Source organism: Dryobates pubescens, chromosome 3 (assembly GCF_014839835.1).
Source record: "Dryobates pubescens isolate bDryPub1 chromosome 3, bDryPub1.pri, whole genome shotgun sequence".
Lineage (NCBI taxonomy): Eukaryota > Metazoa > Chordata > Aves > Piciformes > Picidae > Dryobates > Dryobates pubescens.
Genome location: NC_071614.1, coordinates 46088390 through 46100459, shown reverse-complemented (window position 1 = coordinate 46100459; position 12070 = coordinate 46088390).

Genomic DNA, 12070 nt, shown 5'->3' with positions numbered 1-12070 from the left:
TGAAAACTATTGCTGTGGGCTGAGTTATGAAAGTGTCCCTGTGAGCACCAGCTGGCACAGGAGTTGGTCTTTTTTCACAGAACTTTCTGCATTGATGCAGCTGCATGTTCCTCTTCCCCTATTTAAATTGGAGCTGAATCTGTTTCAGCTTCTCTTCCTGTTGCCTTTTCCTCCCTCATTAAGGTTGTAAATATTTTCATCTCACCTATTGTTTACTATGTATCTGCCCATTGCTCAGCCCAATGGGACTATCTGCTGCCTGTGTAATTTACCTCTCTAAGGAGAGCCTGGAAAGCCAACAGCCTGGAGAAGAGGTTTCTGTTTGCGAGGTGAAGGGAAGATGTAAGCTTGCTGATCCTTTTGGGTACTCCTATCTGTCACAAAGGGCTCTTGGGAAAGCCTGATGTGTCTGCTTAATCTCTGCCCAAAAGGAAAATACATCAGACAGGGACCCTACTCCAGAGGAAATGGCGAGTGTTCCTTTGGGCTGTGATGTCAACTTTCTGTCATGGGGATGTGCATCTAGAATGATTCAGGTGATTTAGGCCAACTCTACTCTATACAGTAAAGGGACTGAGTTTTAAGATGACTAGCCAGCTGTTTATACTAAGGTGTTAACCCTTGTGAGTTCCTTCAGCTTCCATATACATAGCTGCAGGTTTAAAACTACTCCTGGCAGTATTTTTCAGCCTGGTTTGAGGCAAAGGGTACTCATGTGCTTCATCAGTCTAACAGGAAGGCTTCTCTGTGCATTTATTGGTCACTGTCTTAAATGGGAGGGAACAAGTTCTGGAAAGTTCCTGAGTTATTTCAATTTCCCTTCCACCCTCCTAGTGCTCTGCAAATATTTGGTTTTGGGTTTTGCTTTGTTGTTTTTTTTTTTTCCCCAAAATAGAGACAATTGGAAGTGATGGAAGCTAATCCATCATGAATTCCCTAGATTCTGAATACAGAATATTTTTTCCCTTCCTCTCCTGGAAAAACTAACAAACATATAAAATATTTTGAAGAACCAGAGCTCAAATGAGGAAATCTCTGTTTCTTTCAGCCTCATTCTTGCCCCTGGTGTTTTAATGAACATTCTTGGACCTGTTCATTGCTAGAATAGGCACAATATGGACTCCTCTGGAGTAATTAGCCTTGTTTTCACATCAGCTATATGAATATTATTAATCTGAGGGTATCAGCTTACTGCCTTGTCTACATTTTTTCAGGCAAGTACCAAGCACTTGAGTACATTAACATTTGACAATTCTGCACTGCTGTGAAACCCAGTCCAGGTTTGTCAGAGAATGTTAAAGGTCAGGCTTGGACGTGTTGGTATGCTGAGGAGAAAGCTTTCAGTTTGATCAAGGTTTGTTCTTGCACTGTAAGAATAAAAGAAAGGATTCAAGAAAGTGGAGGCCTGATCCAGTTTTCCTCTGGACTTCATTGCAGACCTTTGGATGGCTTTGGCCTGAGGGATGATGTGGATTGCTATTGAATTTCTTTAAACTAGCTCCTCAGAGATTGTTTCCTAAGCAGGAAGAATCCTCATTGCAGGAAGAATCCTCATTGCATGGAGACTGTCTAAGCAACCACCCACAAGTCAGACTGTAGCTCTCACACTTGCCAAAAAAAAAAAGAGACCCTTTATTAAGATGAGTCTCTTGGAGCCTGCACAGACCATAAATGAACACCCCCAGGTGAACACGGTGCCTAAGATGTGACTCTTATTACACCCATTCCAGCCCTTATCAGGCTGAGCTATCCTCTTAGCTCACATCAGTGCCTACCACAGTGCTGCCTTTCTTGCTGCTGACCTCAGAGCAGGCCTGTGGCATTTCTCTCTGACTGGTGTTAAAAATGTTTATGAAAGATATCCAGAGACTTGGGCTTCCTCACTCATCTCCCGGCACCTTTCCAAAACAAAGGGGTTGAGTTAAAAGTTGACGAGAGAAATAATAACGTATTTGAATTATTTATTTGGCTTCTTACTTCAGTGTTGCTATTACAGCTGAAGCAATGGTTTCTAAACCATGGCTCATAATATATTCCTTATGACCAGGATGATCTACATAATGAGGTGATCAATATAGGCTGCTGTTTCTGGCATTTTTCTTGTCGTTATGGGCTCAAAGAATGCTGTGGACTGGGGACTGCTCTATTAGGAGCTAGGATGATATTTTGACTTTGCAGATGGGGAGATGGGGAGTCATCTTGTGCCTCTCTGCAGGTAATCTGAGTCTTAGTGGGAAAATGGTGCAAAGTAAATGAAGCTGATATCCCCTCTGTGGTAGCTTGCTTAGCAAATGAGCTGTGGTGCACTGCTGCTGGTCACCTGGGGAGTGAGAGGGACGATGCATAGCAAGCTGTGGGGCAGCTTCTTTCCCATAACTGACCTGATCGTGATCCAGATTTATGGTTTGCTATCTGACCTTTTCTACATCTGAAGGATGAAGGAAACCTTTGCAGTATGTCTGCTGACCAGTTATCTTTCCCTGCTCCTAAAGAAAGGCCCAAAATGAGGGATTAATGCGTAGGCTAACTTAGCTACTGGGTGATAGACTGCCTCTCTGCTGCTATGACTTGTCTGCTCACCATAACAGACTGAGGGGGAGATTTGGTATGCAGGGGAACATTCAAGAAAAGGCAGGAAGAGCTGAAGAATATAGGATGGAAGAAAGTTCTAGACAAAAAAATGAGTTGAAGCAGTAAGGTCTGTCTGATAGTAAAAAGGACAGCTAATAGGAGACAATTTTTTTTGTCTTTGCAAAGGCATGGTGGTTGTGTTTGCAGGGAGGTGATGTTATCTGCTCAGGACTTAATCCTATAGTGCTAATGCTGCCTTCACTTCTCAACACTGCCTACAAGCCACCATGGGACTGTCACTCAGCACCTGATAAGCTTCAGTATTGGCTTTTGCCTTTTCCTTACCCCAAACTTTGTTCACTTACCCACCAGGGGATACAAAACACCTGAGTTGTTTGTGGGAGTGGAGTATTGTATTCCTGTGGTATTTTCAATCACACAGTACCCATGCAAACAAGATAAAGGTGTGATAAGGTTTATATCTGACTTCTGTAATAGTTCAAGGCCTGTCCACAAAACAACCAAGACATTCAGTCGTATCTCTGCTTTCCTGCAAGAGGAGTCCAAACATGATAATAGCTTTGTTTCTGCTTGTCTTTCTCTACTCTTGTACCAGGATGCCTCTTCAGCAGTGCCCTAATGTGATACAGAATCCTTGAGTCAAGCAGGACTGTGGCTCCTGTACTGCAGCTGGGAGCTGAGCTGCTCTTGTTTACTGTGAGCAGGATCCTTTGAAGGCAGCAAGCCTTTTTGAGTATAAAACATCTGCAGGAAAGGCCCAGACAGAGTAAATAAATTCTTATTTGGTTTCTGGGTGTCTCATTGTTCTGTGAGTCACCTGGCACGTGGTCCTGGTGCTTTGCTACTTGGATTGCTTCCTGTCTCGGCACTGGAGCCTCTCTGGAGAACATACCCATCAGCTGATCTGAGATCTGCATACAAAAAAACCCAAAACCCCCAGCAGATTTGCAGAATTGATCATGCTAAGGCAGAAAGAGCTTTGTGCTGGAGCCAAGGTCCTTTCAAGGCAGGAATCATTTAATGGAAAGATTTGAGCAGCGCTGGACTTCTTGGTAATCTCAGGTATTTGAATTCACTGGGAGTCCAGTCCCAAATACACAGTACTTGAAGAAATTAGAAATTATCCCTTTGGAGCACACTCTTTGCTTTCCAGCTTTTGCCTGCTTGAAAGCTGTGCTTCCATCACTTAGGTCTCCATCCACCAGGAGGTAGGAAATGGACCAAAGATTGCAACACTATAGAGCTTGCCAGTGTAGGAGCTGCCCTACTGGTGTTGGGGCAGCTGGACCATGTGATAGGATTTCTGCCTGATAAGCTTCATGAGCTCCTCCCAGGATTTTTTTTCTTGGCTTCCCAATTTCTTTCCCTATTGCCCACATAACTGCCCTTCCAATAGGAGCCAGAATGTGGCCCTGCATGGCTAGGGCAGCATTGCTGTGCCCCCTTGAGTTGGCACAGGGGCTATCTCTAATTTCCAGCTATTCCTTCTTTATTGCATAGCTCATCAAAATTCTTTGCACAGCCTTATTCATATTGAAAGGTGGAGAAACTTCTGGGTATGAGCAAAAGCATTGGAATTTGATGCTTTAAATGGATTTGGTTTGTTGAGGGGGAGGGTCAAGGCTCTGTACAATTTGCTGGGTTTATCTTCCTCCGTAACAAACAGAAAACAGCACTGCATAGGCTGAAGGGAGAAGCAGCCCATGTGTGTGTTAATATCTGGTGCCACATTTCCTTGTAGAAAACAAGATGCCTCTGGTTTACCTGTGTGAAGAATTATCACTGACACTGTTTTCTTCCTGCACAGAGACTGGGACTGCTGCCATGCTATGCACCAGTCCCATTGCTTCTTTGGCAATAAGCTAGCGAAGCTTGACACTGGGTATGAATCCACAGTAAGGAGGAATTCTCCCACACACTGCCAGAGAACAGATTTATTGCTGTGTATCCACGCAAGGTGCTGAATTCACCTATTTTCTAATGTTTTGTTTTAATTACTCATCTCAGCCAACTAATAATAAACCACAGCTAAATTTGCAGTGGGGATTTGTGGGGGGGGGGGGTAGCAGGTAGAGAATGAGAGCGATTCTGCTGATATTATTGCATGAGGTCTTTTCTATCTTTCCTGGGTAAATGAGGTCTGTCATTTTGATTGTATTAAAGATCTTTCAAGACCAATCTGTTAGCAACCCTTTCTGCACTCTCTGAGCAATCACTGTGCACACTGCTGCATCCCTAGCCAGCAAAACACTGCGTGCTGGCTGCAGCCCGCAACTCCACCTGTCTGCACTAAAAATCTGAATGCAGGGGAGAGCAAGAGGCTTCCAGCAGAGCTGGGTATTTTTGCAGGTCATGCTATAGAGCTGAACTATAGTTATGTAATAATAATTGCTTATGGGATTGGATCTGAGGAGTAACAGAAAACTAGTGTGTGTGAAGCATTTGTCCCTCTCTTACAATGTCAAAGCATTCAGCAAGACATAATCTGGATCTTAGAGTTGTAGTTTAGCTACTGAGTTTTAGAAGTTGATTTTTTTTCTTTCTTTATATATTTATTTTTTAAACACTCTATTGAAATCCTATATTTTTCTTTCCTGGTATGTAACACTTTCCAAGTGAATTAGCACTGGGGCTTTTGGGAGAGGTAAGTGTATCTTAATTTGAATATAATACTGCCATTATAAATAACTAACATGACAGTAGTGCCTAAAGCAAGTCTAAGCATAGCTTCTCCTGTGCCGCAGACAAATGTAATGACTGAGATACTCCATGCTCCAAAGAGTTTGCAGTCTAAAATAGGTGAAACTGTCAAAAAGCTCTAGAAAACAGTCATTTCTGATTGCATTAAACTTTTTCTGTTATGCTGAGAACTCCAAGGTAATCATTATTGCTTTTAACCCAAGAGTCCTGGAAGGTATTTAAACAGATATGCTTCAGATCATAACCCAACCTCCTTCTAAGAAAGAAATTGTTTCCTGACCTTCTTTTTTTTTTCTTTTTTTAACCCTAGAGATGGTCTTATAGCTGCCTAATTGAGGAGATGAAAAGAAGACAAACCAGTTCACTGTATCTCCTCATTACAATTCCTATTTGGCATGTCAGGTTAGACAGCCAGCAGTGTGGTACAGCATCGCTTGCCTGTGTACGTACACTAGGAGAGCGGCCTCTGTAGAAGAGTATGGCCATGTAAAACACAAACCAGAAACTGGGCAGCCCATTGGGTAGAGATACCCAGTATCCCACAGGCTCCTAACATCTCGCTGCAAACTGTATGTTCTACACAAAATGCAACAGAAGAGTTCAAGTATCAAAACTTCATCATATTGGAAGAAGTTTTGTGGTGGATACCACTGTGTCCAGTTCTGGGCCCCTCAGTTTAGGAAGGAGGTTGACTTGCTGGAGTGTGTCCAGAAAAGGGCAACAAGGTTGGTGAGGGCCTTGGAGCACAAGCCCTATGAGGAGAGATTGAGGGAGCTGGGGTTGCTTAGTCTGGAGAGGAGGAGACTCAGGGGTGACCTTATTGCTCTCTACAACTACCTGAAGGGGGGTTGTAGTGAGGTGGAGGTTGGTCTCTTCTCCCAGGCAACCAGTACCAGAACAAGAGGACACAGTCTCAGGCTGCATCAGGGGAGGTTTAGGCTGGAGGTTAGGAGGAAGTTTTACACAGAGAGAGTGATTGCCCACTGGAATGGGCTGCCTGAGGAGGTGGTGGGGTCGCCGTTGCTGGGGGTGTTCAGGGCGAGGCTTGACAGGATGCTTGGTTGCATGGTTTAGTTGATTGGGTGGTGTTGGATGATAGGTTGGACATGATGATCTCGAAGGTCTCTTCCAACCTGGTCTATTCTATTCTATTCTATTCTATTCTATTCTATTCTATTCTATTCTATTCTATTCTATTCTATTCCTTTGAGAAGTGGCCAGAAACATTGATGAAACTCCCAATGGCCCCTGAACCTAAAATGTCAGATATAAGGAAGGCTAAGCCAGTGGCTTCAGGATCTGAACCTTTGGAGTGCCGGTACTTTGCTGTGGCAACTCTGAGACAATGTGCAGACTTGCAGGCCTGGTCCAAGAGTCATTATCAATTTTGCCATTAGCTTTGGTGTTACAAAAGGCTGCTTATGTGGATCATTTGGGTTTGTCTCTCTGTAGATACGTATGTGCAAGTATCAATAGCTTATTTTAGATAAGGGGAAGGAAGGAGGACAATATCTAAACTAGGTGAGTGTTTCATGGAGGAAAAGCCCATACTCATGATGATCTTCATTCACGGTACTCAAACTATTTGCAGGAATTCAGTCTGGCAGGGCAAAGCCTATGATTCTTTAATGTAAAATTCTTTTCTAATCTCAAAATATTTTTCATTGTTAGATCTGACATTTTTCACATGCTACCAGTAGGCAAACAATGCTAATGAAACCCTGAATTCTCGATGCTCATCAAGGCTGAAAGAGTGCAAATTCTTTCTGATGTCTCCTTTTGTTCAGTTTCCATTGCATGCAGTGATAGATGAGAGCTCATGAGGATATCCCAAGTTACAAGGCAGGGATGGAAAATGCAAAATAAGTGTGCAATAGGAAGTGAAATGTTCAGTGAAATTTTGGGTGAGGAAAGCTAATCACGTTTGCAATAGAGTGCCCTCTAGTTTCTCTGAGTATGAAGCCAGATATTCACCTCAACATTTATTTTTGTACAGGAAAATAGTGGAGTGGGTGGGAGAGAGAACAGGTGAATTAGGAACTTGATCAATTTTGTCTGCTTAGCTTTCATCAGAAGTCAAGCAAAATGTATCATGATATTGTGAAACCATCTTCAGATCTGAAGAAAATCCGATACAGATGCATGCTTGGAGTTTGGGATTGGGGATTACTCAGATGTTATCTCTCAAAGATGGAGGCAGAGATCAGCCCTGACAAATGGCTCTTTGCTTTACTTGGTGATACAACGGTAGCTTAAAAACTGGGTAAAAATAACTGCTTTGGCCTCCAGAGGAAGGCAGTAACTTATGAGGGATACTTTTGCAATCTGCACTGGCTACTTATTTTGAGTACAACCTGAACCCTCATATTCCAGTTAAATGAACTTTCGAGATGGAGAATCCAGCTGCCAAGGGAGGAGTTTCTTGAGTTTCTCAAGCCACACATTGATGGGGATCTCTCCTGCCTGGGCAGAGGCTGTAATATACCCCTTGCAAAGAAGTTGTAGGATAATGGTCTTGACTCATCTCAGTGTGAAGCTGGAAAGAATCACAAGGATATACTTGTGATGATTTGATACAGCTGGTTCTTTACTGTGAGGCACAGTATGGTTAAAGGGCAAAATATTGCACAGCCTGGTACTTGTGGGTATTGCTGCTGTCTTTCCATGCAGAAGGCTTTGATGTATGGTATTTGATGGAGACTGGAGCATATTTCCTACAGTGCATATGTCGAAAGTGTGAAAGACAGCAGTGAGGGTTACACGACTAGAGGTTGCTTGGTGTCTAGTTTCTTGGGGGTTTGGGGTGGTGCACTTTGCTCTTCTGTGAGTCAAAACCAACTAGGAATATCAGACTGAAAATATCTTCAAGATCACTGCAGGAAACATGCAACTTCCTCATAAAATACAAGGATGCTTTAATGAGAAATTATATCAACAGTAGATAACGGGATCAAAATACCAGATGAAAATGAACTAAACAAAATCTTAACTTGTCCAATTATTCTCTTCACTTCCAAGTCATAATTGATCTGATTGGAAGAAGTCCTTGTATACTATCTTTATTACTCCTGAAGCACATGGTTCAGGATCAGTTTGTTGACTTGTGCTGAGGAGAAGAGATTGACTTTAGTTTACCTTTGTTTATAGCAGCGTGGCCTGACCAGCATCAAATATCTGGACAGGAGAAATAGGACTGTGATCAATGTGGCCCTCTTGTCCTTGTCATTGTGTTCAGAAGAAAGCCTATTTAAGAAGCCTTATGAAAATAAATACTGAAGAGGCATACTGAGATCAAGAAAAATAAAATAATCTGGCCTTCTATTTTCTTCTAGGAATACTTGGAATATCAGAAGAATATTAAATCCACTGAGGGAAATGAGTCTGAAACAACAGGGGTGTGCAGTTGTTCAGAGAACTGGAAGAAGACATAGAGCTAAAAATAAAACAAACAAACAAAACCCTCAAAGCAAGGGAAGATGCTGCAGTTACTTTGTCCACTCCCTGTATTGCTTTTATATGGAAGTGGGGGAGATGTCAGGCAACAGCTGGCTGATTCAGAAAGCTTATTTTAGTAAGTCTTGCAAATATTTAGAGGCAAAGACAATTTCAGAAAGCTTAACCAGTCAATATTAGATGAAAAACCAGTCAGATATCTTCTGATTATGGGGCATGTATTTTTCTTCTTTCTATTCCCTTGCACTTACTGCGAGGATTTTCTGTGGTTCTCTTCAGTTCACAGTATAAGCAGCAGGGTGCTGAGTTTCCCCATTAGCCTGGAAGAAGCCAGTTAGAGACCTGACCCAGAATGAATTCTTAATTGCAGGTTTCCATCCAATATGAACAGTTCTGCTGTCCTTATTTAGTGAGGAAGCCACCAGTCAGTTCTTTGCAATGGTGACAGATAGTTTTCCCAGGAAGAGTGGGCGACAGCAAAGCTTTTAATGAGGGGCAGGTGGCTGCTTACTGTGTGCAAACCCAGCTGCATTGCTTGGTCTGGCTATAGTAGACTGCGTGGCATGCTGTGTGTGCATTGGTCTTCTGTCCCTTTAAGGGCTCTGCAGCTCTTAGTTGTAATCCCACACCAGCTGTAGGAATGTGATGCAAAGGGAAAACAGTGCTTTATGCTCTCCTTGGACCCACAACAGCTTTGTGTAAAGATCTGCTGAAAACAGAGTTTAAATGAGTGTTCAGGAAACCCCCCTGGCAATTGCTAACTGATGCTGGGGCTGGATTGCTGTTTTGTTTGCTTCCTGGGGAAAATCCAAATGACAGCACCTATTTCTGTGACCCCTATTTTTGGCATTTCTCCATTTGCTTGTGTTCACCTCTGAAGTGCTGCCAGTCTAGCTAACAGAGGTGTCTGTGTTCCCTGTGGTTCAGTAGAGCAAAACACACAGATTATTTCACTTGCAGAGCCCTCAAAACCAGCATGATTTGAGCAAGCCCATTGCTTTTTTCCCTTCCGGTAAAAAGACGTGTCTTTTAATCTTTTGTATAATTTGGAACATCTTCCACTGTTGTTGAGGGATGATATATGTACAAGCTGGGGAAAAAAAATATCTAGGAAGGGAATAATCTATCTTGAGGGGGAGGAGTGTGATATTAGTTCCTTTGTCATTACTCTGCTAACATGTCTTAACTTGTTCTTAAACCATCAAGTGAGGAGAGTTCACTTCTTGCATCCATTTAATATATGACCTCTCCCATAAACAGCCAAGGAAGCTGCCAGACTCACAATGAATGGTTTTGTGGTGTTAATTCTTTTCTCTCAATTATCCCCAGATAATTTAATTAGTTACTGAATGGACATCAACAGTCTTGGACAAATTGAAGAGCTGCCACAAGTGAAAGATTCCGGTTCCACTACCAACTTCCTTCAACAGTTGTTTCCTTTATAGAACACTCCCATATTGCAACTATACATAATGTTTGTGTCCTACTGAAGAAGAAGCAGAGAAGATATCCTAGCATTTTCATTCTGGTTTAAAAAGAGCTGCATAGGTGGAGGTGGACTCTATTGTGCCCTCTGAGGAAGGGACTTGGTGGATTGTCTCCTCTTCTGCTTCAGAAGCAATTTTAAGAGCTCCTGTGCAGTGTAGGGTACTAGGGCTGTGTATTTGCTTATATACAGCTTAACTGAACTGGCCCAGGCTCCTTTTGCTGAGCTAGATCTTAATTTACAGGCCAAATCATCTGGCAGACTGAAATCAGCCTTAGCAGCAGCAGAGTGATCTTATCAAGGTTTCTTTCAGAGCACAAGACAGATAAAGCTGGAGCTAACCTGGACCTGAGGCAACACAAACCTTTGTGCATGACAGTCCAAATGAAGCTGAGCTTTCAAACTACCCTGAAAGTTTAAACTTTCAAGTTGACCAAATCTGTTCTTAGATCTACTGTGGTAGAGGATCTTAAATTGCTGGTGTATTTGTATGAGGGTAATTGCTGTTTCCTCTTCTGAAGTTACCCAGATGTTGAGGGTTTGTGAGACTCTTATAGGAAGAGTACAAATGGATGCTCTGATAACAAACTCCTTAAAGTGGGCTACCAGATGCTACCAAAAGCAACTTCATTCTGCTCCAAGTGGTGGCTTGAGAGTGAAGCTCAGCAGTCCCCCTTGCTGCTCAGGTAAGCAGTGTGGCATCTGAAAACACCAGGCTGCAAGTGCACTTATTTAATGGTTTGGGGTTTTTGGTTGTGGGGTGGGTTTTTTTTGGTTTGTTTGTTTGGTTTGGTTTAGTTTGGTTTGGGTTTTTTCAGTAGCTATATTTGCCCTGTAAAAGGGGTAGAAGTGGATATAGGGTTTTCTTTCTTTCTTTCTTTCTTTTGCACCCTTACTCATCTCTTCCCCTCTTCCCATGTGTTGGAGCAGCTGTCTTGTAGGGTGGTGAGAAAGTATGCAGGTAAATATTGATCATCTCTTCCTTTGTAGTAATTTGGCATTTCTCTACATTTCACCTGAATTGCATCCCTTCTCCCAAATGAATTTGTTTCTGAGGAGTATCCTTATGTTTGTGAATGGAACAAACCCTTAAAATAGATCCAGAATTTCTTATAAGTGATTCCCAGAGTCCTGTAACTATTTTGCTGTCTTCATTAGTGCACAGACAGCAGGGGAGGTCATGTGATGGAAGGAAAAGGAGGTGAAAGGAAGCTGATGAGAGGAGTGATGTAGACTGCTAACCAAGTTTGTCTGAAATGATACATGGAGGACTTGTGCTTCCTTTCAACTGCCTCATTCTGAGCAATGATGTTAAGAAGGAAGAAAAATATTTAAAGCTGTACTAACCAGAGTGCCATGGAAAAACAAGGCACACATCAGCAGAGCCGGTGCTGCTATGAATGGGGAATGCACTGGGGTCTCGTGTTGCTGCCAAGTGGTTGCTTCGATTTGCTGCAGGCTTGGCTTGGTACACGTGCCAGTGCTCCTTAGCACTGCCTTTCCTTTGCTCCACTGCAGCATTCAGCAGCAGGCATCAGCTATGGGGAAAGGTGTGGCATTTCTGGGAGAGTACCCAAGCAGATTGATTCCTGTTGTTAGGGCTTTTCTTATTCACTCCAAAGTGCAGCACTTTCTGAGGGACTAATCTGGCAGACTCAAAGGGCCACCAAGGCACTGACATGTGTGAATGTGTTTTGAGGCCAGCAGCACAGCATGGTTCACCAGAGACTCAGCTCTTTCCCTCCCCTTCCACCCTGTCAAAGCCACTTTCCCTGCAGCACTGCCATGCTGGCAACTCTGAATCTCTACTGCTTGGCATAACCTAAATCTGTCATCTAA